Raw genomic sequence first — 25,644 nt, 5'->3', positions numbered from 1 at the left:
ACTATAACAATGACTACATCTAAAGTAACTCTTTATTGGCTATAGTTTCTGAAGTCCTGAGGTCCTGAAATACACTAGGAATTAATATTCATTTTCTTTCATGGTGAAAATCCTGTCTGGGAAGATGGCTTACAGTAGCAGAGTAGAAATCATTTGTACACTTGTATGCCTGCATAAGCACACAGTATGAGTCGGGTTTCTTTAAAAAAAACTGAATCAGCAAAGAGCAACGCTGCACGCAGCATGTCGATGTGTGCTGAATTACTGATCATACAGATATTTGCCTGAATAACTTCAAATGTGCCAGATTCCCTAGTTACTTCCCTGCAGAGGTGTCATAGTTCCTCCACCAGAGAGTTACCATAGCAACGGTTACATCATTATGGACATAGTAATGCATGAAAATTCAAATGACTAGAGCTGGTTGCTAGGATGTTAACTCAGAGAAGTCACTGGGCGCTGTGTCAAGGGAATGGAATCTACTGAACACTCTGTACTTTCATTGTGGGTTTCGAACTGGGAGGCCTGTCTATCACGTGCTATTAGCTCTGCCAGCAGGCTCTGGTCCAAGCTCTACTTATTTCTTGAACGTCCCTGAGCTGTAACAGGAGTGGTAGTCAGCTATGTGGTAACAGAAGGTGCAACTCAAGTTTGTTTAAAACCAATATGCAAGGTCCCATTTAATTAGAAACAACTGCAGAGGAACAGACACTGAACAGTTAAAATCGGGTAAGAAGCAATATTCCCACTGGACACTCTATGAATGGGGGAGGGAGTTAAAAGAAAGGAACTTCAGAAATGAGCCTTTTCTGTCCCTTAAATTAGTTGCATGAGAGAGCATAGTTTTGACAATGCCTTTGGTAATAAGTTGAAGTTTAGTTAATTGGAATGGTTTAGCCTTGGAAATGAAACACATTTATCGTGTCTCCCCCACCCCCCCCCCCCCCCACCACTCGCTCTACCACCCCCCTCAGTCCTATCAGCTGCCTTTCAATTAGTTGCTATCAGACACAGTACTCCTGGTAAACAAATGTTCTTTTCCATGTTCACTGTTTCATTAAAAGTTTCAGCTTGGGATGGAATGGAAAGCCCAAATGCTTCTAAAAATAGCACTTTAGTGTCTAAACGCACTGGTACCTGAACATACATATGCAGAATCTTGTGAAAATACAGAGTCAATATTTTCAATGGTTACTGTTATCAAGATCACATTGAACAGCATATTGACAGAGCTGTGTTACTTTACTTACCAATTAGTGAAATGAGCAGACCCATTTCCCTCCTGAGTCCATGCAGATGGGATGCCAGCAGTGGTGGGCAGATACTGTTGAAGCAGCATTTCCATTGTTTCTTGCCATTCATTTCACATGGAGTGCCACTGGAAGATCATTGCAAAGCAGGAGATTGGGATGCAAGTTCCCTTTTCTACCCCCATGTACAAACCTAATTGGGAATGAAGAGGTGTGGTTCATATACAAAGTGAAGGGAAGAAAGTTTAGAGGAGATATCAGGGGTAAGTTTTTAACACAGAGAATTGGGCATGCCTGGAATGCTGAAGCATTAAGGGCATTTCAGAGACTCTTAGATAAGGCACATGGATGAAAGAAAAATAGAGTAATGAGGTAGAAAGGGCTTCTTTGTTGTTGGTAGGAATATATAGGTTGGCACAACATCAAGGACTAAAGGCCCTTTACTGTAGTGTTCTATGTTCCATGTGCAGGCAGAAGAGATTTAGTTTAATTTTGGCCTTGTGTTCAGTGCGGGCATCATGGGCCAAAGGGCCTGTTCCTGCGCTATACTATTCTATAGTACATTATATGTCCGATGTTCAGCCACAGGCTGGAACCAAGCACATTTGAAATCTTCTAAAGAAAATTCTGTGACCACTCCCACAAAAAAATTCTCCCACAAAGAATCGATGTGTTTCTGCCCATCAGATATAGCCAAGAGGAAATTTCAATTCACCGTCACATTCCCTTGCTGACATGTCTGTCCATGGTCTCAAGCATTGCCAGACTGAGACCACCCGCAAATTAGAGGAAAAATACCTCATCTTCTGTCTGGGTACCCTCCAACTGGATGGCATTAATATCAACTTCTCAAGTTTCCATTATAACTCTGCCCCACCCTACCCCTTATTCCCCTGTCACCTTGTCTCCCTCTCTGCCTCTGTCTTTTCCCTTTTCCCTCTGTCTCCTTTCACAGAGACAAATTCAATTCTCACCTCTCCTTATATCATATCCAATTAACACATTTTATTGATCTAGACTCCTCCCCCTGCCAGTCTTCAGTCTTTACTCTGACACCGTGCTATTCTTTGGTTATTCCGTGAAGAAGGGCTCAGGCCTAAAATGTCGGTAATATATCTGTGGTAAACCACTGTTTTGTCCTTGATTGGCTACCGCCAGATGGACATGCCTCCCGAGACTGATCCTACCCATTACCCCTTTTTCCATGCTCCCCAGCCTTCCTGCTATGATCAGTCAATGAGGTTAGTTGTTGCTCCAGTCAATAAAAGCCTATCAGTTCCACAACCTCAGTCTTTTGTGGTCATTAATGGTGCATCAGTATCTTTACTTTCTATCGATGCTGAAAGACTGGCTGAACTCCTCCAGCATTTATTTTTGTTTCCTGTTGTTGTCCATCCTTCATAATCAAAAATAACCATGGTTTCAAAGTCAAATTGGAGATTGGTGGCTGAGGGTCCAGTGGGTGAATGCTGTCGTGGCAGTGGATGCTGTTTGAGCCTTGAGCACAGCATGCTTTCGTTGTGCCTCAATTATGTGCCTGACTTCAGCTGCATGGGCTCCTGTGGTGATCTTGCTGCACCAAGCTGGATGGTCGAGGGCAAGGGTGTCCCACATGTTGATGTTGACACCCAGGCCTTTGAGTGACGCTTTGAGGCAGACCGTAAGGTTTCTTCTGCGCCCACCCCCCCCTCCCCGACACAGTTCTCCGACAGCAGCTGGTTAGGCAATTGGCTGTCTGGCATTCTGACCACATGTCCAGCCCATCTGGCTTAGGCTTTCAGCAGGAGGGTGTAGATGCTGCAGAGCCCAGCTCATTCCAGGATTTCCATGTCAGGGACTTTGTCCTGCCACCTGATGTGGAGGACTCTATGGAGACAGCTCAGGTGAAAATGGTTGAGCTGTTTGGCGTGTCTGCTGGAGACAGACATCTCCCATCTTTAATGTAGTTCAGGTAATGGAAGTTTACCCTTAGAGAATTCATAAATCATTACGGGATAAAAATTTGCTCAGACAAAAATTTTGTGAAAAAAGTAAAAACTGGATTGCTGTCAGTGCCACACGCTAGTGGGGGCAAAAATAGGAAGTTATGGCAGATGAATGCATGGCTGAGGAGTTGCTGCAGGGTGCAAGGGCTCATTGGGATCGCCTCTGGGGAAGGTGACCTGACTTGACTTTACTTGACTTTATCTGTACAAAAAGGATGGGTTGCACCTGCATTGAGATAGACAAATTCTTGCAGGCAGGCTTGATAGAGCTGTTTGGGGAGGGTTTAAAATAGCTGGGCAGAGGGATGGGAACAAAAGTGTTAGGTCTGATGATGGTACAGTTGGTGAAATGGTAGAAAGTGTATATAGGCAGACTTTGAGGAAGGACAGGCAGTGGATGGAACATAAAGGCAGTAAGTTGAATGGATTGAACTATGTGAACTTTAATGAAAGGGTAGCAGGAATAGAGCAGATGAACTCAAAATGTGGGTCAATACATTTAACAATGAATTTACAAAGACTTGGCTGCCTTGGGAGCAGAAATGGCTGCTGAATGCGGCGGCCAGGCTTTAGATGCTTCAGTAAGGATGGGGAGGGAAATAAAAGAGGTGGGGGAGCGGCATTGCTGATCTGGGCTGCAGTTAAGTGGGAAGTGGTGGAGGGATTCTCTACTGTGGATGGAAGTCAGGAACAGGAAAGTATTGAGTACAGGAGTTGGGATGTTATGGTAAAGTTGTGTAAGACCACATTTGGAGAACTGTGTACAGTTTTGGTCACCTTACTACAGGAAAGGTATCAATAAGATAGAAAGAGTGCAGAGCAAATTTACTAAGGTGTTTCGGCAACTTCAGGAATTCAGTTACAGGGAATGGTTAAACAGGTTAGGACTATATTCCCTGGAGCATAAAAGAATGAGGGGAGATCTAATAGAGGTATTTAAAATTATGAGGGGAATAGACAGTAAATGTAGATAGGCTTTTTCCACTGAGGGCATGGGTTAAGAGTGAAAGGGGGAAAGTTTAGGGGAACATGACAGGTAACTTCTTCACACAGAGTGGTGGGATTGTGGAATGAGCTTCCAACTGAAGTGGTGAGTCTAGGTTCAATTTATGAAGAATTTGGACAGATACATGGATGGGGGAGATATAGAGGGCTATGGACTGGGTGCAAGTCAATGGGACTAGGCTAAAACATGGTTTGGCACAGACTAGAAGGGCCGAAGGGGCCTGTTTCTGAGCTTTGATTGTTCCATGGTTCTGTGTAAGGCACTAATACCTCTACTGGGTGCATATTATACATTACTGCAATAATTGCAGAGACACAGGGAGTGGAATGGGAAGCAGATTCAGGGAAGATGCAAAAATAATAAGGTTGTAGTGGGTGGGTGATTTTCACTTTCCTAATATTGATTGGGATCATCTCAGAGTGAGGGGTTTGGTTAGAATGGGTTTGTTAGGTGTGTTCAGGAAGGATTCCTGACACAATATGTAGATAAACCACCTAGAGGAGAGACTATACTTGACCTGGTATTGGGAAATGAACCAGGTCAGGTGTCAGATCTCTCAGTGGGCAAACATTTCAGAGAAAGTGATTGCAGCTCCCGTTCCTTTACCACAGTCCTGGAGGACAGGAATAGACAATTTGCAAAAACGTTTAATTGGTGTTGGGGAAAAGATGATGCTTTTAGGCAGGAGCTTGGAAGCATAAATTGGGAGCAGATGTATTCAGGGAAAATACACAGAAACATGATGAATGTTCAGACTATTTGCGTGGCACACTGCTCAAGTATATTCCATTGAGACAGGGAAAGGATAGTAAGGTGAAAGAACCGTGCTGTACAAGGGATGTAGAAAATTAAGCTAAAGAAAAGCTTATGAGAGATTTAAGAAGATATGAATTGATAGAGCTCAAGAGAATTACAAGATTGCCAGAAAAGAGCTTAGATAGGAGAGCTCAAAGCTTCGAAGTTTCAAAGATTCCTTTTATTGTCAGGTAATAATATGTTACAAATATAATATGCATGATATACTTCAAATTTTGTCTATTGTAAGACAATCAGTGTCACCAAGAGCATTGCCCGGCACCCTAACAATGGAAGAAAGATAAGCAAGAGAGTCCTGTCGGACACAGAGTGTCCGTGGATTCGCCTCCGGTGCTCCCACAGCCTCTGCAGCCACACAGACTCCAGTTCAAACCATCAGCAACTCAAGCTCCAGATCCAAACCTCTGATACAATCAGGAATCTGAAATATTCAGCACTTGAGGCCCTTTGGGAGTCCTTCTTGCCCTTAGCACCTTCTCAAATCCCAGTTCCGAAACTTGGTTCCCAGGTGCTAGCCTCTTGCCGTCCTTAGGCTCTGTAGGTCCTTCCATTGCAAATTTCCAGCAGCCTCCAGCCGTAAGTCACCAGCAGCCCACACCCAATTTGGGTCCTTCAGCTGCTGAGCCCCTCGCTCATCCACTGCCATGGTCATGATCGTGTAGGGTCGTCTCCCAGGCTTCTCCTTCTGAACAGGGAGGGGTGGGGGTGTTCTCCTTGTTTCTAGTGTCCTGCACTGGTCTGCAACCCTTCCTGGTATGCTGCCCAGCAAAGACACTGACAACTTAGGCACAGACCTCCATGGTTGCAGGATTTTTAAAAAACGCCATTGGCTCCTTTAACGGGCCGTTTAAAGCCTGTACAGTGCAGTCAAACCCTGCAGAGCAGCATTGTGTCTCCGCTCCCCACTCTTTTGAGTCCACATTAGCAGCAGCAGCGTTACCGTTACAGCAGGACCGCCATTTTTTTAGAGCTAGAAGGGGCGATGAGAAGGCTTTGGCAAGCTGGATTAAGGAAAGCCCCATGGTAATTTACAAGTACGTGAAGAACAAGGGAATAAATCATGTGAGGATAGGACCCATTATGGGTGATAGTGAAAATATGTGCATGAAGTTGGAGGAGGAAGCTGAGATCCTTATGAATACGTTGCTTCAGTATTCACCAGAGAAAAGGACCTTGGCAAATGTGAGCATGACTGAAACACTCAAGCATGTTGATATTAAGAAAGAGGATGTCTAGAGCTTTTGAAAATCATGAAGTTAGATAATTCACAAGGCCCAGGTGAGATTACCCAAAGTTATTGTGCTATAGATTTCTATATTATATTAAATTAAATCAAAATTAACTTTTTTCAACTCTGATTTCTTGATGCATGCATGACTCCAAGCTATGGAAAATTGAAAAAGGAACCATTTTATAATAACAACCCCCCCCCCCCCCCCCACAACCTTTCCCTAATGTATGGATCACTCATTCCAGTCTTGATTGGCATAATGAGCCGTATCGTGGGACCCGAGCATGCAGGTTAGGAATGAACCAGCCCATGATCAATTTCTCTTAAGCTGACTTTAAACTGGAAGAAATGCTGATCCATCACTGCTGATCCAGGCACAAGGGAGAACCAGATGAACTTAAGAAAAAGGAGCAGGTGCAGGCCCGTCAAGCCTTCCCTGTCTTTTAATAAGATGACGGCTGGTCTATATTGGGCACGACTCCACCTTTCCCCCATCACCCTTAATTTTGCTAGTGTGAAAAAAACCTATCTACTGACGTCTTAAATATATTCAATGAGCCAGCCTATGATTGCTTCCCTGGGCCGAAGATTCAACCCAAGAATCACTCTCCAATGTCACCCCCCCCCCCCACCTTGGCAAATTAGCAGGGGATGTGATGCCCATCATGTTCAAATGGCCAGCCAGAATTTAATATTTAGGGGCTCCCGATGAACAGCCATGTGGCCAAAGTTGAGAAGAGGCTTGTTGGGAAAGAAATAACAAGGGGATGTTAAAGTGCAATACATAACAGTACTGGAGGAACAAAAGAGGTGTCGCAGCATCCATTGGAAATAAAAGGTAATCAATGTTAGCACTGTGAGCCCTTCATTGGGAATGTGGACTATTTTACAGTTGCTCCAAAACATGATAAAAATTGAGATTTCCATTAAATCAGAATTTCAGTTAGATAATAAGCAAATGCAGAGCTTTGAACTTTTTTTTTACTTTTCAAGTTATAATGATAATGAATTATCACATACATTGAACAATTTGTGTACTCACCAAAATTCTTGTTTCTGCAGCTGAACACAGACACTTGGTACACTTAATTAAATTAATAAATGCAATGAATATGTAAGAGAGGTAATAAATATTCACACTAATCCTCATGCCCCCAAAAAACCTGATGCAATAGTGCAGACTGTTATTTTGCAGTGTCAGAGCAGTCCAGGACTGAGCATACAACCTTTGGGTGCATCTGTGTTGATGGTCAGTGTGGAGGACATGATGATCCTGATCCGCACTGATTGGGATCAGCTGATGAGGAAGTTGCAGATTCAGTTGCAGAGACTTGAACAAAGTAGCGGGTTCTTTTGCTTGGGCAGATGTTTTACAGTTATGATGGGGTTGAAAACTGAGCTATATCAACAACCTAACAGAGTGGAGGGTCAGGGAAATGGCATCTGTTGTTGACCTGTTGTGATGAGAGGGAAATAGATGTGGGTTCAGGTCCTTTCTGAGATAGGAGTTCATTCATTCTATAACCGACTTCTGAAAACACTCATCACGGTGTCTCACTCTTCTTGGGCACTCAAATAATAAGTAGTCTTTGGAAGCAGCTAGGGATTTCACAGCATTGTAGTGAGAGGTTTAAAATGTCCATAAAAATCTTCAGCCCGCATGAGTTTTCAAATGTTTGTTGTGATCTTGAATGTTGAGGAATCTATTAAGTAAAAGTAATTCAGTGGTGCAGTATCACATTCAAGTTCAAGTTCAATTTGTATTATCATCTGACTATAAATATATGACGAGACAAGCAGCATTTGTCCAGATCACCCACACACACAAACACACACACATACACACACAAACACACACATACACACACCCCCCCACACACCCACACACACCCACACACACCCCCACATACACACACACCCCCACACACACACACACCCCCACACACACACACCCACACACACACACCCACACACACACACCCACCCACACCCCTCCACACACACACCCACACACGCACACACACCCACACGCACCCACCCACACACACCTACACACACACACACACCCACCCACACTCACCCACACACATACACCCACCCACACCCACCCACACACACACATACACACACACACCCCCACACACACCCATACACACACACCCACCCACACCCACCCACACACACACATACACACACACCCCCCACACACACACACCCACACACCCTCACACACCCACACACACCCCCACACACACACCCACACATGCACACACACCCACACGCACCCACCCACACACACCTACACACACCCACACACACACACACACACACACCACATAATCATCACATATAAACATAAAAAAGAACACAAAATAAATATGTATAAATATTCTTGAATAATTTATTCAGTCTTATGGAAAGAAGCTATTTCCCAGCCTGGCATTTCTGATTATGATGCTTCTTCTTGATGGTAGTAGGTCAAAGATACTGCATGATGGATGGTAGAGATCCTCATTAATTCTTAAATAAGACCTTTTTAAGAAATGCTCCTGGTGAATGTCATCAATAGATAAAAAGGAGACCCTAGTGATCTTATCTGCCGTTTTAATGATGCTCTGTTTTGATTTCAGGTATGATGCTTTTCAGCGAGCATACATCTCAATCATACTCCTGTGAAATATTGTCAAAATGGGGGCCAGGAGCTTTACTCTTCTGATCCTCCTTAAGAAGCAAGTGCATTTCTGTTGTGGGTTCAGGATAGGTCGTCGGCTACATGAACTTTGTGTTTTCCACTGTTGACGGTGTGGTGATATGTAATTACACCACTAGGTCACCAGGGGTCATCCCGGTGACCTTGTATATAAAGCAGCCCAGAGCTACAGTCTAGCCTTCCAGGTTCATCTTGCAGAGAGACAAGACCTCTTAGTGTACATATTAGTTTATTAAAGCTGTCTTATACTCACAGTGGTTAAATGTAGACAGACGGAACCATTGATATGTAATGGAGAGTGGTCGACCTCCATTCGCCAGAAGTCTACAATCATCTCCTTTGTCTTATCCATGTTGAGACTCAGTTGTTGCTCTCGCACCATTATATGAATCTCCCAACCTCCTCTCTGTAAGCTGACTCATCAGCGTTGCTGGTGAGGCCAACTACTGTTGTGTCATCCACAAACAAGATGATCCTGTTTGTTCTGAATCTGGCAGTGCAGTCCTGAGTCAGCAGTGTGAACAGCAGCGGGCTGAGCCCTGAGGTGCTCAACATGATGGGAATTGAGATTTTGCTGCCAACATGGACAGACTGTGGCCTTTTGGTCAAGTACAGAATCCTGTTGCAGAGAGTAGAGTCCCAGCAAGGAAAGTTTATCCACCAGCCCCTGAGGTATGATTGTGTTGAATGCTGAGCTGAAGTCAATGAATGTAATTGGAACTCGAGAGTGAAAATAAATTCCACTGGCTGTGTCATGGTAATTGTGTTTCTAAGTCTGGCTGTGATTATGAGAATTTGGTGATTGCAGCCGTTTGTCAAATCAACACACTTGATCAACGACATTTAAACTCAACTAATTGACAAGATTACTTTTTACAGTCCTGAGGGCTTTGGGAATATAAGATATAAGGAGTGAAACCAGAATGATGGCAGCATTCAGCCATTTGGGGTTTGTGATCAAGCCAACATTAGGTTCCAACTAATAGCAACTGTTATGGAGTTAAAGATAAGATTTGAATGGTGAGTACTTTGCAACTCCAAGTTATTTATCAGTGGTGATCATACAACAAGACTGTGTTTGGCTAGGCCCAAATAGTGTCATAGACTCATTCATATAATATGGAAACAGGTCCTTCCTCCTAATTTGCTCATGCCGACCAAACTGTTCCATCCACATTTGTCCACCTGCCTGCATTTGGGCCATATCCCTCAAACTCACCAAATTATGTATCCATCCAATGTTTTTTCTTAAACATTACCTGCCTCACCCACCTCTTTCAGCAGCCTATTCCATACATCCACTGTGTAATCTTTTCCCCATCACCTTAAGCCTATATCTTCTAGTTGCCATCCCCATACTCTAAGCAAAAGACTCTCTGCGTTCACCTGATCTATTCCTTTCATAATTTTGTCTATCTCTATAAGTTCTCCCCTCATCCTCCTGCACTCCAAGGAATAAAACACTAGGCCATTCAACCTCTCTCTCTATAGCTCAGGGTCCCAAGTCCTGGCCATATCCTCGTAACTCTTTTCTGCACCCTCTCCAGTTTGATTGCTTTTCTCACACAATTGATTCCAAATTTCGAACAGCTCTCAAGCTTTGTGAGTGTTGAGACTTGGGTGCAACACATCCAGGCAACTCAAGACTATTCCATCATGTCCCTGAGTTGAGCCGTGTCGACAGAGAACAGGCTTGGGAGTGTCAGCACAGGATTGCTAGCCTCTGACTTGCTCTGAGCTTAGGACAGCACATGCCAGAAACGAGCCCTTCAGCACCGAACACAATGCCTAAATTAAATGAAAATTTTGCTGCTTGCACATGGTACATCTCCCTCTGTTCCTTATTTATTTTCATGTGTCTATCTTAAAGCCTCTTAAATTCTACTCCCTCGCTGCCATCAGATTCCTGAATAATCAATGAACCAAAGACACTGCCTTACTTTTAGTGCACCATTATTTTTTTTAAAGTAATGTTGTAAGATAGCTCATAATATGAATGTTTGCTCTGTGACGCTGCTGCAAAACACCAAATTTCATGACAATAAATTCTGATTCTGATACCTACTTCCACCACTACCCCTGGCAACCTGATTCAGGTACCTATCACTCTCTTTGTAAAGACATATCTCCTTTAAACCCCCCCTCCCAACCTTAAATGTATGCCCTCTAGTATGTGTCAATTTACTCCAGAAAAAAAGATGCCTCTCATAATTTTATAAACTTCTATCATATCTTTCCTCCCCCTCTGATGTTCCAGAAAAAAAATAAACTCAAGTTTTTCCAAATGCTCTCCATATAACCATATATAACCATATAACAGATTATGGCATGGAAACAGGCCATCTTGGCCCTTAAAGTGCACGCCGGTTCACTCAAATAACTCCACTGGATCCCCCCCGCCTATTCTCCGCCCGTAACCCTCCAACCCCCTCTTATCCATGTATATATCCAGCCTCCTCTTAAATGAAAGAATTGACTCTGCCTCAACTATTTCCTCTGGAAGATTATTCCATTCAGCCACCACTCTCTGAGTGAAGAAGCATCCTCTAATGTTTCTCCTAAAATTTTGCCCCCTTACCCTCAACTTGTGTCCTCTTGTTTCAACCTCCCCTGCTCTCAGGGGGAAGAGTCTACTTGCATCTAGTCTATCTATTCCCTTCAAAATTTTAAACACCTCTATCAAATCCCCTCTCAACCGTCAACGTTCCAATGAATAAAGTCCTAACCTCTTCAATCTTTCTCTATACTCTAGGTATTTTAAGCCAGGCCACATCCTTGTAAATCTTCTCTGCACCCTCTCCACCTTAACTATATCCTTCCTCTAATTTGGAGACCAGAACTGAACACTATTCTCCAAACCTGGCCTTCCCAATGCCTTAAACAGTCACAGCATCATTTCCCAGCTCCTATACTCTATGCTATGATTTATGAAGGCTAGCATACCAAATGCTTTCTTAACCACCCTGTCAACATGGGAATCCACCTTCAAGGAATGCTGCACCATAACTCCAAGATCTCTTTGTTCTTGTGCATTCCCCAATGTCTTCCCCTTTACTACAAATGTCCTATTTTGATTATTTTTTCCAAAATGAAGCACCTCACACTTCTCTACATTAAATTCCATCTGCCATCTTTCAGCCCAATTTTCCAGACAAACCAAATCACTCTGTCATCCCTGAAAATCTTCCTCGCTATCCACCACTCCCCCTATTTTCATGTCATCTGTGTATTTACTTACCCAGTTAACCACCCCATCATCCAAATCATTAATATAAATTATGAACAACAGGGGACCTAGCACTGATCCTTGAGGCACGCCACTTGTCACAGGCTTCCATCCTGACAGACAGTTGTCCACTATGACTCTCTGCTGTCTCTTCTCCAGCCACCTCTGGAACCATCTTACTATTTCTCTATTAATCCCTAGTGACTGAACCTTCCTTATTAACCTTTCATGTGGAACCTTATCAAAAGCTTTGCTAAAATCCAGATAGACTACATCAACTGCCCTACCTTCATCGACCTTTCTTGTCACTTATTCGAAAAACTCAACAAAGTTTGTCAAACATGACTTCCCCTTCACAACCCCATGCTGGGTGCTCCTGATCAATCCCTGTCTATCCAGATATTTATACACACCATCTCTAAGAATACTCTCCATAACTTTCCCTACCATCGAAGTCAAAATTAGAGGCCTATAATTACTTGGCCAATACCTCATGCCTTTTTTAAACAATGGAACTACATTAGCAACCCTCCAATCCCACAGCACCACACCCTCCTCCAGTGATTGTTGAAAAATCACTGACAGTGCCTCAGCTATTTGCTCCCTATCCTCCCTTAACGTCCTGGGGAAAATCCCACCAGGACCAGCAGACTTATCCACTTTTAATGACCCTAGAAACTCCAAAACCCTCTCTTTACTAATCCTTATCTTTTCCATAACTAAGCCATTTGCTTCACTTATCTCACATAGTCCAATGTCCTTTTCCTTCGTGAACACAGATGAGGAAAAAAATTGTTTAATATCTCTCCCATCTGATACGGTTCCTCGCACAGTTCACTGCTCCCATTTTCCAGCCGTCCTATTCCATCCTTAACCCTCCTTTTACTGTTCACATATCTGTAAAAACCCTTAGGATTCACTTTTACCTTATCAGATATTGACACCTCATACCTTTTTGCCTCTCTAATCTCCTTCTTAAGGTTTTTTCTGCAATCTATGTAATAATCATACATCTTATCCATTTTTTGCTTCTTAAATTTAGTATATGCCCCTCTGTTATCTTGAACCAACTTGCTAATTTTTCCAGAAAACCACGGTTCCTTTGAACTTTTGGCCTTGCCTTTCGATCTGACTGGCACGTAAAGATCCTATACTCTCAATATCTCTTCTTTAAATACCCTCCAAATCTCCTCTACGTCCTTTCCAGAAAAAAGATCAGCCCATATAATTTTCTGCAAATCCCTTCTCAGTTCTTCAAATCTGGCCTTCCCCCACTCGAAGACCTTCAACCTCGGAACTGACCTATCCATTCCTCATACCCTCTCATTTAGGAAACATCCTAGTAAATCTCTTCTGCACCCTTTCCAAACACTCCACATTCTTTCTGAAATGTGGTGACCAGAATTGAGCATAATATTCCAAATGCAGCCTCACCAAAATTTTATATGGTTGTTGCATAATCTAATTTTATGCTCAATGCCTGCCTATCTATTTGCTTGGATACTATCCAAGAGTTATGAATCTGAGCCCCAGATCCTTCAGCACATCAATGTTTTTAAGTCCTGCCATTAACTGTGTATGTTCCCCTTATATTTGACCTCCAAAAGTGCCACACCTCACACTTGTTTAGATTAAATTCCATCTGTCCATTCTCTGCCCATATTTGTAATCGATTGATACTCTGATGTGCTTTTTAATTACCCTCTACACCATGGGTTTTTTTTAAAACTCACATTCCACCTTAAGCAATCTCTATGCCATAAGTGCTATGTCATTAGTAAAGGATTGCTTAAGGAGAGTGGAAAGAAAAAGTTTGAAAACCACTGTTTTAATCGTACCTAATTGACTCATGATGTGCATGGTTTCATAACTCCAAAGGAAATAGGCCAGTGACAATTTTTCTCAAGCAAAATATTTCAGTAACAATTGGGTCTAGAACAGTGGTTCTCAACCTCCCTTCCCACACCTTAAGCAATCTCTTACTAATTACAGGCCACATGGTATAGGGAATACTTAGGAAGAATGTGAGTTTTAGAAAAAAGGTTGCCCACCCCTGCAATGCACTATCCACAATTCCAAAAATCTTTGTGCCATTTGAAAACTTATTAACCCATCCAACTACTTTTTCATGCAAGTCATTGATACATATCACAAACAACAGGGGTCCCAACACTGATTCCTTTGAAACACAGTTGGTCTTGGACTTAAATCAGATTAACTCCCTTCCAGCCAAATCTGAATCCAAACTATCAACTACTGTAGTTCCCATGCATCTGTAGCTTTTTGATCAGTTTCTGGTCACTTGTAATGCCCGAACATTGACAGTGGGGGATTTAGATGCCATTGAATGTCAGGGGGTAGTACATGTACTTTCTCTTGTTGGATATTGTCATTTGTCTGGCATTTGAATGGCATGAGTATTATTCTCCATTTATGATCCCCAGCCTGCATTTGTGAAGGTCTTGCTGATTTGGTGTTACGAAGGGCTTTGTCCACTTCCATTTAAAGTTGTTTAATTTGAAGACAACGTTTATTTTAAAGACAATTTGAAAGTAAATTGGTGTATTTCTTTCAGAAAAGTGTACATGTTGTAATACACTTTGAGGCCACTAGGGGTCTGTAAAATACTATGTCAATAAGGGAAGTGACATCTTACAAGTGATTTATTAACACTCCAAGGCTAACATTTGGACTACTCTTAATTATTTTGTGCAAAATTTCAGTAGTTAAGTTCCAGATCAGTTGTATGCAGTGAGTTTAAAAACTCACAAAGCATTCCACTATTCCAAATTATTTTCCTTTTTTGATGCAGAGATATTTGATTCTAATTTCAGTCATGGAACTATACAGCATGTAAACTGGCACTTCAGCTCAATTTTCAGATTTATTGTCAAAGTACATACTTTATGTCACATCCCACCTTGAGATTCTTTTTCTGTGAGCAAGGCAAAATTACCACAGTCGTGCAAAAGAACTTTAAAAAAGCCCTCTTCACCTCAGATCCGCCAATGATCATTGGATTGTGATCAATTCATTCATGCCAACCAAGTTGCCCATCTGACTGAGTCCCATTGACCTCTGCTTAGCCTAAAAGGAAACCTTAATCTAAGCTGATGCTGGAAATCTAAAGTAAAAGCCGAAAATGCAAGAAATACTTAAGTAAAACATTACGGTCTGCAAACTCAGCAGATCAAACTGTGCACTTTATAGAACAAAGATAAAGATACATGATCACTAGTCACTTTTACACAGCCTCTGAACAGAAGAAAATTTCTCCTCTGGTCGGTGGCAGTGTAAAAATCTCAGGACAGAATTGTTGATGCAAATTCCATCCTGTAATTTTACCAGTCGGACCCCTACACATTTTTACAGAGTGGCTGCTGTGTAAATTGGCATCGGGACACACTGGAGGTAAGTATGCTAATTTTTTTCGGAATATTTCGGAAGTTTCTGTGTAAAAAAATGCCCAAATGTTTTGTGTTTGAACCATTCAACAAGGTATGGACAACATGTAGGCAGGCACCAGAACAAAATGGTGGGGAGGAGGAGCACAGCTGAAGAAATACTTGATAGGTCAGCTTGCAACTGTTGGAAGAGAAACAGTGTTAATGTTTCAGGTCCAAGACCTCTCACCAGAACTGGAAAAGAGCGTAAAGAAGTGTGTTAAGCACCACAGAATGCAGGGAAGGGACAGGGTAACACTGGGGCAAGCTTTACCCTTAAACTTGAACTCTCTTTCTCTTCCCACAAATAGGCCTGACCTGCTGAGTATTTCCAGCATTTTCTATTTTATTTCAAGTATAACTTATCCCATCTTTATTCTTGTTGAATGTGGGGTGTAATTTGAAAACCACACTGTTATTTTCTATACCACCTGATAAATCTCTCAACAATTTTTTTATATTCAAAACTATCTCAAGTAAGAAAAATGAAAGCAAATGAACCTTGCCTGAAAATATACTTTGTGAAAGAGCAACTCCCTGCATTTTCTTTTGCATTATTGCAGAACTTTCAGTGTGGCATATTATTAATCATTTTACTACTCAGATGTGCTACATTTTATCAGCAAAAGCTTGACAGTCAGCTAGAAACTCAATGAGCTTAGCCTGAGTATGTGTCTACAAGAAGTATTGTGGTCATCTGGAATCTATGATGTTTAAAGGCTGAATACAATTTGAATTGTCATATTGTAAAATTGGTCTGTTGCAGGCTAATATTTTTTCTCAGTTTACAAGCAGAAGTCATGATTTATACATCCTATGCCATTTCTCTGTGATGCATTTATTGCAAGCAACACAACAGGTCAAAACGACCTACTCAATAGTAATGGTCTTCACTTCAAATGTTGTTCGTGTTTCCATCCGGACACTAGGTATAGCTGCAGAGGTGGCAATCACAACCTGGTGTCCTTAAGGGTCACTTTGCCTATCTCAACTTTTTGGGAAGGGTTTTGCAACCCTGAAATGGTATTTGGATATGGCATTTGTGGTCATCTGCTGCATGTTGTATGTAAATATGGAATGCATTGACATCGCCTGAAGCAAGCAATGAAGCAGGAGGAAGAAGCAAAAGCAGGAGAATCAACTTGTCAAAGAGTGTGTAGAGGAGTATTAAACATCAGAGCATCCAGCCTTAGTTTCATCTACCCCTTCTCGCATATGGCAGTAGTTTGACAATCCTTTGCAACTATCATCCAATCACTTTGCTTCAGTCCCATCTATTTGCTTTTTCCATTACTTTACTGCTGGTTTTAATGCCAACAACAAATTAGGAGTAAGAATATCTATCCAGGAAACCAATTCCATTTGAGTTTAATAACTAACAGAGTTAATTATGAATCACCCATATGTGACCACTTAGTGTCTGTCTTCTGTACTCATTTCTTTTCTAAAGCTCCAACAGAGCATATTGCCGGAGATCACAAATTGGGGGAATGGAAGGCCACCGAGCAAACTTTGAGGAAATTTTGCATGTGGCCACATTTATCTGCCCCATGTAGAAGTTAATCTTGAGGGTCCTGCTCAAGAGAGCCGAGGTCTTGTCCAGTTGTAGGTGTAGCCTTAGCGGAATGACAGGAAAAGCAGCATAATGTCAACCTGAGGATCTCTCCCAGAGATTCAAAGTGACTCCCTCATAATTTTATGTCAAAAGTGATTCTATATCCACTATTCTCTGGGGCAGTGTATTCAACGAACTCTCCACTCCCTGGGTGGAAAACAAAATCACCATAGGATTCACTGATTGATGTTTAATTTTTAATTTAATTTTAATTTAGACATACAGGACGGTAATAGGCCCTTCCGGCCCACGAGCCCAAGCTGCCCAAATGCCCCAATTAACCTACAACCCCAGACATTTTTGGAGGATGGGAGGTAACTGGAGAGCGTGGAGGAAACCCACGCTGATACAGGGAGAAGGTACAAACTCTTTACAGACAGCACCAGATTCGAACCTGGGTCACTGCCATTGTAATAGTGTTGTGTTAATGGCTACACTAACCATTTAAAAATAATAGATCCACTTTATCCTTAAAGAAAGACAACCCATTTCAGACCTTATGCTACTCCAGCCCTATCCCAATGAGTTGATTCCTCTGACGCAGCTACATATGTGAACTGAAGTGGTCTAAGAAGACCAGGCCATAGAATTCTGCTTCACCAATGATTTGCAATGTCTTCCTTGGCTTGGCTTCGCGGACGAAGATTTATGGAGGGGTATGTCCGCGTCTGCTACAGGCTCGTTAGTGACTGACAAGTCCGATGCAGGACAGGCAGGCACGGTTGCAGCGGTTGCAAGGGAAAATTGGTTGGTTGGGGTTGGGTGTTGGGCTTTTCCTCCTTTGTCTTTTGTCAGTGAGGTGGGGTGTAGCAATGTAGCACACAACTATACAAGCACAAGATTAAGAGAGGCATAGATAGGTTGGACAGCCAACACTTTTTACTCAGGGCATCAATGGCCAATACGAGATTACATCTGTTTAAGGTGAAAGTGGGGGAAAGTTTCGGGAAGGTGTCAGAGGAAGGTTTTTTTTGACATTGAGAATGGCAGGTGCCTGGAATGCATTGCCAAGGGTAATGGTGGAGGCTGGTACAATAAGGACATATAAAAGACTCTTAGATAGGCACATGAATATCCGAAAAATGGAGGGTTATGGACAATGAGAGAGGGAAGGGTTAGAATGACCACAGAGGAGGTTTACATAGGTTGGCACAACATTGTTGACCAATACACTCATAATGTGCTGTACTTGTACTGTTCTATTCTACATTCCAAGTAGTATACAACTTGATTAAGCCAACTTCCTTAAAAAACCAGAAAGTCTTCACTTTCCCCTATCTGAAAACGAGGGATCTGAGGGGATCTGGGACATTCTTCATCTGCAATATTGCTGGAAGGGTTTGATTTGCAGCTCTCCATCTGAAAGGATTATTTCCCACCAAGTTATTTTTAAATGAGTCCTTTTAACCTAGGCATCAGAAGCATCCATGCACTGCACTGTTTGTGTTGGAACGATCAACTTAACATGAGATGAAAGGCTCTGTTTCCCCCTGTGTTGATATTGGAAGGGTCCATTTGTCACCAGCTTAAAACTGGAAGAGTTCATTTCCTCAGTGCTAGACAATCTAGATGTTGTTTAAGACCCTTAAATATGCACAAATCTTATGAAATCATAGCATTCTTTTCCCCAGTGCAAAAAAAAGTTTTCCACCCTTCCAATTAACGTTTTTGGAAACCAAATCAGAGATTTTTGAGAGCTAGAGAAGTGGAGAAACACAAAAACCTGCAGATGCTTAAATCTCAAGCAAACAATGAGAAGCTGGAGGCACTCAACAGGTCAGGCAGCATCCGTGGAGAGAAATGGACAGTAAACGTTTTGGGACAGAACCCTTTCACAGGACTCAAAAAGGACTCAAAAAAGTATGAAAAAGGAACCTGACCCAAAATGTTTGCTGTCCCTTTCTGTCCATGGATGCTGTCTGATGTCCTGAATCCCTTCAGCCTCTTGTCTGAGAATTGTCTGAGAACCCTCGAAGAAGGGCTCAGCCCGAAATGTCATTATGGGCATTACCTCCTATGGATGCTGGAAAACAGGCTGAGTTCCTCCAGCATTTTCTGTGTTATTTCTGAGAAACCCCAATATTACGCGCCCTTATTGAACGCAAATTCAGATATTCAGTCATTGGACTCGAGTTTCGGGCTCCTGGCAGGAGCAGGGACGTCAGGCTCCCGGAGTGACTTAAAATGTATACTTAATAACTGGGATGTTCCAAATAAAGGAGAAATGGAAATGATGTAGGTATGCAAATTAAACAGGGCAATGCAGTGAAACCCTGATTTAGTGTGACCCTGCTTTTTTCACAATTAGATTTTATGGACCCCAACGAGCGCATTATAATGGGGTTTCACTGTACTACAATCACAGTGTCTGCAGACTTCCATGTTTCACTCTTTGCTGAAAATGTTCTTTGATTTTATGGTAACTTAAATTTGCATGCTCTCAACGGAATAGATTTCAAATGTGCAGTTGTAAATCTTTCTCCATTTCTGTTATGAATGCGAGTGAAGTAATTCTCACTTAATTTATTGCTTATCCTCACTTGACCCGATAAGGCTGGAGTGTATTTTTTGAATAATCAAATCTCTTTCTTCATAGCAATTAATTGTATATTCTAGTGGAATGTACAATTCCAAGACAATCTGGGATCTCAGCTGAGACGCCGGGACCTGAGGCTTCCTCTACCTACCATCCTCCTGGCCAACGTACAATCCTTGGAGAACAAACTTGATGAACACCAAGCCAGACTCGACATCAGAGAGCGCTGCTTGATGTGCTTTACAGAAACATGGCTAAACGCGGGCATTCCAGACAGAGCGCTTCAGTCCAAGGGCTGCATGCTCCTTCGTGCTGACCGAACACTGGTTTCTAGAAAATCCAGGGGAGCCAGTGTTTGTTTATTATCATCAATTTATCATGGTGCATGGAAATTCAGTCATGTCACAGTCCTGCTCCTCCGACCTGGAACATCCGGCGGTCATGTGCCACCCATTCTACCTGCCAAGGGAGTTCATCGTCATCATCCTGGTCACAGTGTACATTCCACCCCAAACTAACGACAGGTTAGCACTGTGATAAACAGCCATGTGACAGCACATCCTGATGTCTTCCCGATCATCATGGGAGACTTCAATCAGGCCTACTTGAAGAAGTCTCTGACAAACTATCACCAACATGTCACATGAGAACAGGGGAACCAACACACTCGACCACTGCTACACCACCATGAAGAACACATACCAAGACATACAACGACTGCACTTTGGTAAGTCTGATCACCTTTAACATAAACATAACATAACAATTACAGCACGGAAACAGGCCATTAGGCCCTTCTAGTCCGCATCGAACCAAACACCCCTTTCTAGTCCCACCTCCCTGCACAATGCCCATAACCCTCCATCTTCTTCTCATCCATATACCTGTCCAACCTTTTCTTAAATAGTACAATTGACTCCACCACCACTATTTCTCCCGAAAGATCATTCCACACGGCTACCACTCTCTGAGTAAAGAAGTTCCCCCTCATGTTACCTCTAAACCTCTGCCCCTTAATTCTTAACTCATGTCCTCTTGTTTTAATCTTTCCTCCTCTTAATGGAAATAGTCTATCCACATCCACTCTGTCTATCCCTTTTATAATCTTAAATACTTCTATCAAATCCCCTCTCAACCTTCTACGCTCCAAAGAATATAAAGACCTAATCTGTCCAATCTCTCCCTATACTCTAGATGCTTAAACCCAGGTAACATTCTGGTAAACCTTCTCTGCACTCTCTCCACTCTGTTTATATCCTTCCTATAATTAGGCGACCAGAACTGCACACAGAACTCCAAATTAGGCCGCACCAACGTCTTATACAATCTCAACATCACCTCCCAACTCCTATATTCCATGCAATGATTGATAAAGGCCAGCATACTAAAAGCCTTCTTCACCACCCTATTCACGTGAGTTTCTACCTTCAGGGAACAATGTACCGTTACTCCTAAATCTTTCTGCTCTTCTGTATTCATCAATGCTCTCCCATTTACCACGTATGTCCTATTCTGACTGCACTTCTACTCCCGGTGTACAAGCAGAGACTGAAGACTGGTGAAGATGGTGAAAGTATGGTCGAGGGAGGCGGAGGAGTGTCTGCAGGATTGCTTTGAATTGGTGGACTGGAACGTGTTCAAGAACCCATCCATATACTTGAATGACTATGCAACAGGTTTTACCGACCTCATCAAGACCTGCGTGGATGAGTATGTTCACAATCCCAACCAGAAGCCCTGGATGAATCAGAGAATTTGAAACCTGCTGAGGACAAGAACAAAGGAGTTTAAGGCTGGGGATCAGGATCTTTACAAGAAGTCCAGGCACAACCTGCGGAGGTCATCTCTGAAGCAAAGTGGCAATTCCAGAGGAAGCTAGGGACAGAGACAGATACACACCAGCTATGGCAGGGAGTGCAGCCTACAAAGTGAGGGCAAACACTATAGCTGGCTGTGATGCTTCACTACCTGATGAGCTGAACACCTTCTATGCCCGTTTTGAGAAGAACCAAACAGTGCCTACTAGAATTCGACTGAAAAGGCTGAGGACCCTGTGATATCTGTCTCTGAGGGCAATGTCAGAACATTATTCAAGAGGGTGAACCCTCGCAAGGCATCAGGCCCTGATGGTGTACCTAGCAGGGTACTGAAAATCTGCCCCAACCATCTAGCTGGAGCGTTCACAAACATTTTCAACCTATCATTGCTACACTTAAAGGTTCCCATCTGCTTGAAAAGGGCATCAATCATCCCGGTACACAAGAAGAGTAGAGTGAGTTTCCTCAATAACTGCTGTGCAGTAACACTATTGTAATAAAATGCTTTTAAGAGGCTCGCCATGGCCAGAATTTAGATTTAGATTTATTGACCGAGTACATATGTAACAGCCTATACAACTCTGAAATTCCTTTCTCCTGTAGGTGCGACAGTATTACCACTAATTGGTAGTGCAAAATTTAACTGCACACAACTTGAACATGTGAACAATCAAAAGAACTGTAAACAGATAACAATTGCAAACAAACTGACTGTGCAATACAGGGAGAGCAAAGAAAATTAATAAAATGCACAAGTAAGAGTCCTTAAATGAGTCCCTGGTTGAGTTGGTTGTTGAGGAGTCTGATGGTAGAGAGGGAGCAATTGTTCCTGAAACTGGTGGTGCGAGTCCTGTGGCACCTATATCTCTTTCCTAATGGCAGCGGGAAATACAGAGCATGTGCTGGGTAATGAAGGTCTTTGATGATTGCTGCTTCTCTCCAACAGCCGCACTCCCTGTAGATGTACTCAGTAGTGGAGATGGTTTTACCTGTAATGTCCTGGGCTGTGTCCACTACCTTTTGAAGGGGTTTACGCTCAGGGGTGTTGGTGTTCCCATACCAGACTGTGATGCAGCCAGTCAGCACACTTTCCACCACACATCTGCAGAAATTTGTCAGGATTTCTGATGTCATACCAAACCTCCACAAACTCTTGAGGAAGTAGACGTGCTGATGTGCTTTCTTCATGATGCCATTGGTGTGTTGGGTCCAAGAAAGATCCTCTAAAATAGTGACTCTCAAGAACCAAATTTGCTCACCCTTTCCACCTCTGATCACCAAGTAATCACTGGATTGTTTACCTCTAACTTTTCCTTCCTGAAGTGAACCACCAGCTCTTTAGTTTTGGTGACATTGAGTGCAAGGTTGTTATTGGTGCACCATTCAGCCAAGTTTTCAATCTCCAACCTGTATGTAGACTCATCCTCATCCTTTGTACAATCCACTGCTGTGGTATCGTCAGCAAATTTCCAGATGGTGTTATTGTCATACTAAGCTACAGAGTCGTAGGTGTAAAGTGAGTAGAGCAGGGGGCTAAGAACAGAGCCCTGTGGTGCTCCAGTACTGATGGAGATAGTGGAGGAGAAGTTCTTACCAATCTTCATTGATTGTGGTCTGGAGGTGAGGAAATCCATGATCCAATTACACAGTGAGGTGTTAACTCCCAAGTCTTGGAGTTTGATGATCAGTTTTGAGGGAATGATGATGTTAAATGCCAAACTGTAGTCAATAAAGAGTATCCTGATGTATGCATTCTTGCTGTCCAGATGTTCCATGGCTTTGTGTAGGGCCAGTGAGATGGCATCTGCTGTAGACTTTTTTCTGCGATAGGTGAACTGGAATGGATCCATGTCACTGCTCAAACAGGAGCTGATCTGCTTCATCACCAGCCTTTCAAAACACTTCATCACTGTTGATGTAAGTGTAATTAACATGTACCTAAGCAAAGATCTGGACCCACTGCAATTCTCCTATCGTCACAATTACTCCACAGAAGATGCATTATCACTGACTCTCCATTCAGCACTGGATCACCTCGAAAATAGCAACTCATACGTACGGCTGCTCTTCATTGATTACAGCTCAGCCTTCAATACTATTATTTCCTCAGTGCTGGTCGAGAAGCAACAAACTCTAGGCCTCTATACCCATCACACACCCTCCCCACCCCACCCACCCCCACCCCCCGCAACAGTCAGTACGAATTGGAAACGTCTCCTCCTCACTAATTATCAACACAGGCACACCCCAAGGATGTGTGCTTAGCTCACTGCTCTACTCATTATACACTCATGACTGCGTGGTCAGACACAATTCTAATACCATTTACAAGTTTGCCAATGACACCACAGTTGTCAGCTGAATCACAGATGTGCACAGAAGGGAGATAAATCAGCTTTTTGAATGATGTAACGACCACAACCTTGCGCTCAAAGTCAGCAAAACCAAAGAGAGGATTGTGGACTTCAGGGGGAAGTCAGGAAAATATGACCCAATCCTCATTGAGGGCTCAATTGTGGAGAGGGTCAAGAACATTAAATTTCTGGGAGTCAACATCTCTGAGGATCTATCCTGGAACCTTCATGTTGATGCAATCACAAAGAAGGCTCACCAGCGGCTATACTTTATGAGGTGCCTGAAGAGGCACAACATCTGGCTGCTCAAAGATCAGATTTATTGTCTGAGAGCATACAAAACGTCTGAGATCTTTTCTCCTGCAAGCAAGACAGAATTACCACTTATTGGCCATGCAAAAAACATGTTCTCAAGGAGATATGTATATATTTAAACAAGAAAATGTAAACAAACTGACTGTGAAATACAGAGAGGAAAAAAGTCAGTAAGGTGCTCACCCTCATTCTGGAGAATGCCATGAACTCGATCTGAGATATTGTGGGCCCTGGCACCTGGGAGGTAACAGACCATCCAGGATTCTTAATCTCCTCCACAAAACGTCTCCCCTCACTATTGAATCCCACATCACTACAGCTCACCTCTTCTCCTCCCTCCCTTTCTTAGCCACAGAGCCAGACATTTTGCCAGAGACCTGATCACCGTGGCTTGTCCCTGGTAGGTCATCCTCCTCAATGGTATGCAAAATAGTATACATCTTATTGAGGGGAACAGCCTGTAAGGTCAGGGTTATCTTCACCTCACATCATCTCATCTCACTTTGCTTCTCCAGCAAAAGCCTCAAAATCCCACAGACCACTTCACTTAAGCTTCCCTTCTTATGGAGATATTTAAGCAAGCAATTATCCTCAAAGACCCCTACCACCCAGGCCATGCGCTCTTCACTCTGCTACCATTGGGGAAAAGGTACAGGAGCTTTTTAAATGCACCTCTACACATTCCAAGTCCCACTCTTGCAGTCTCCGATGAGAAACAAGCAAGCGTCTACCTCTCCCAATGCTTTTTAAAAGCACCATCATGCTCTTACAATTCCCAATGAGAAACCAACCTTTTGTTTGAAACTAGCATGAAAGGTCTTCGACTTGAAAGATTTACTTTTTTTTCTTTTCCACATGTTCTGCCTTATGTTTCCAGCCTTTTCTGGTTTTATTAAATTGGTGAAATTGCACATCAATGCCAACATAAATGAGTTATGCAACTTAACTGGGAATCAAATTGAAAGCTTACTACAGAAGCTGGGGTATTTAAATTTAATGAATAAGTGTTATCTTGAAAATTAGAATCTCATTTCAAAAAACATTGGCCTTAAGGGAAGGAAATCCAGAGTCCACACACACGTCAATGTGCCTGACTCTTAAATGTCCTCCGAAATGTTCCAGGATATTATTCAATTAAAATCAATCAGAAACAAACTTTGGCAGACTACGCAACAAAGGCACCAGATCTTCTGAAGGCATGCCAGGCCAAGTACCTCTCTAAATTCCTTCTTATCATCAGATGGAGCCTGAGCCATTAGAGAGGAATATGGTCTTTCAGCCAACATTCTAGGTTCCTCCATCAACATTGACGCCATTAAATTCTGTTCTTTTGCCAAAGA

At 42.6% G+C, this 25,644-nt stretch overlaps 2 long non-coding RNA genes across 2 annotated transcripts in view; one reads left to right on the top strand and one right to left on the bottom strand.

Annotated features, from left to right (window-relative positions):
- Positions 1-399: 399 nt before the first annotated feature.
- Positions 400-25,644, top strand: part of LOC138755711 (uncharacterized) — a 41,213-nt gene continuing 15,968 nt past the window's right edge. The window contains exon 1 of the long non-coding RNA XR_011352482.1: positions 400-729. This is a non-coding gene — a long non-coding RNA (uncharacterized lncRNA). The remainder of the gene's footprint in view (positions 730-25,644) is intronic.
- LOC138752785 (uncharacterized) lies at positions 7,252-9,426 on the bottom strand. The gene is made up of 2 exons (XR_011350929.1): positions 9,252-9,426; positions 7,252-7,991 (listed from the first exon to the last, which is right to left on the bottom strand). It is a non-coding gene; the product is annotated as an uncharacterized lncRNA (long non-coding RNA).

This window comes from Narcine bancroftii, chromosome 2, assembly GCF_036971445.1.
Source record: "Narcine bancroftii isolate sNarBan1 chromosome 2, sNarBan1.hap1, whole genome shotgun sequence".
Classification (NCBI taxonomy): Eukaryota; Metazoa; Chordata; class Chondrichthyes; order Torpediniformes; family Narcinidae; genus Narcine; species Narcine bancroftii.
This window is presented reverse-complemented; position numbering and strand designations above follow the sequence as displayed.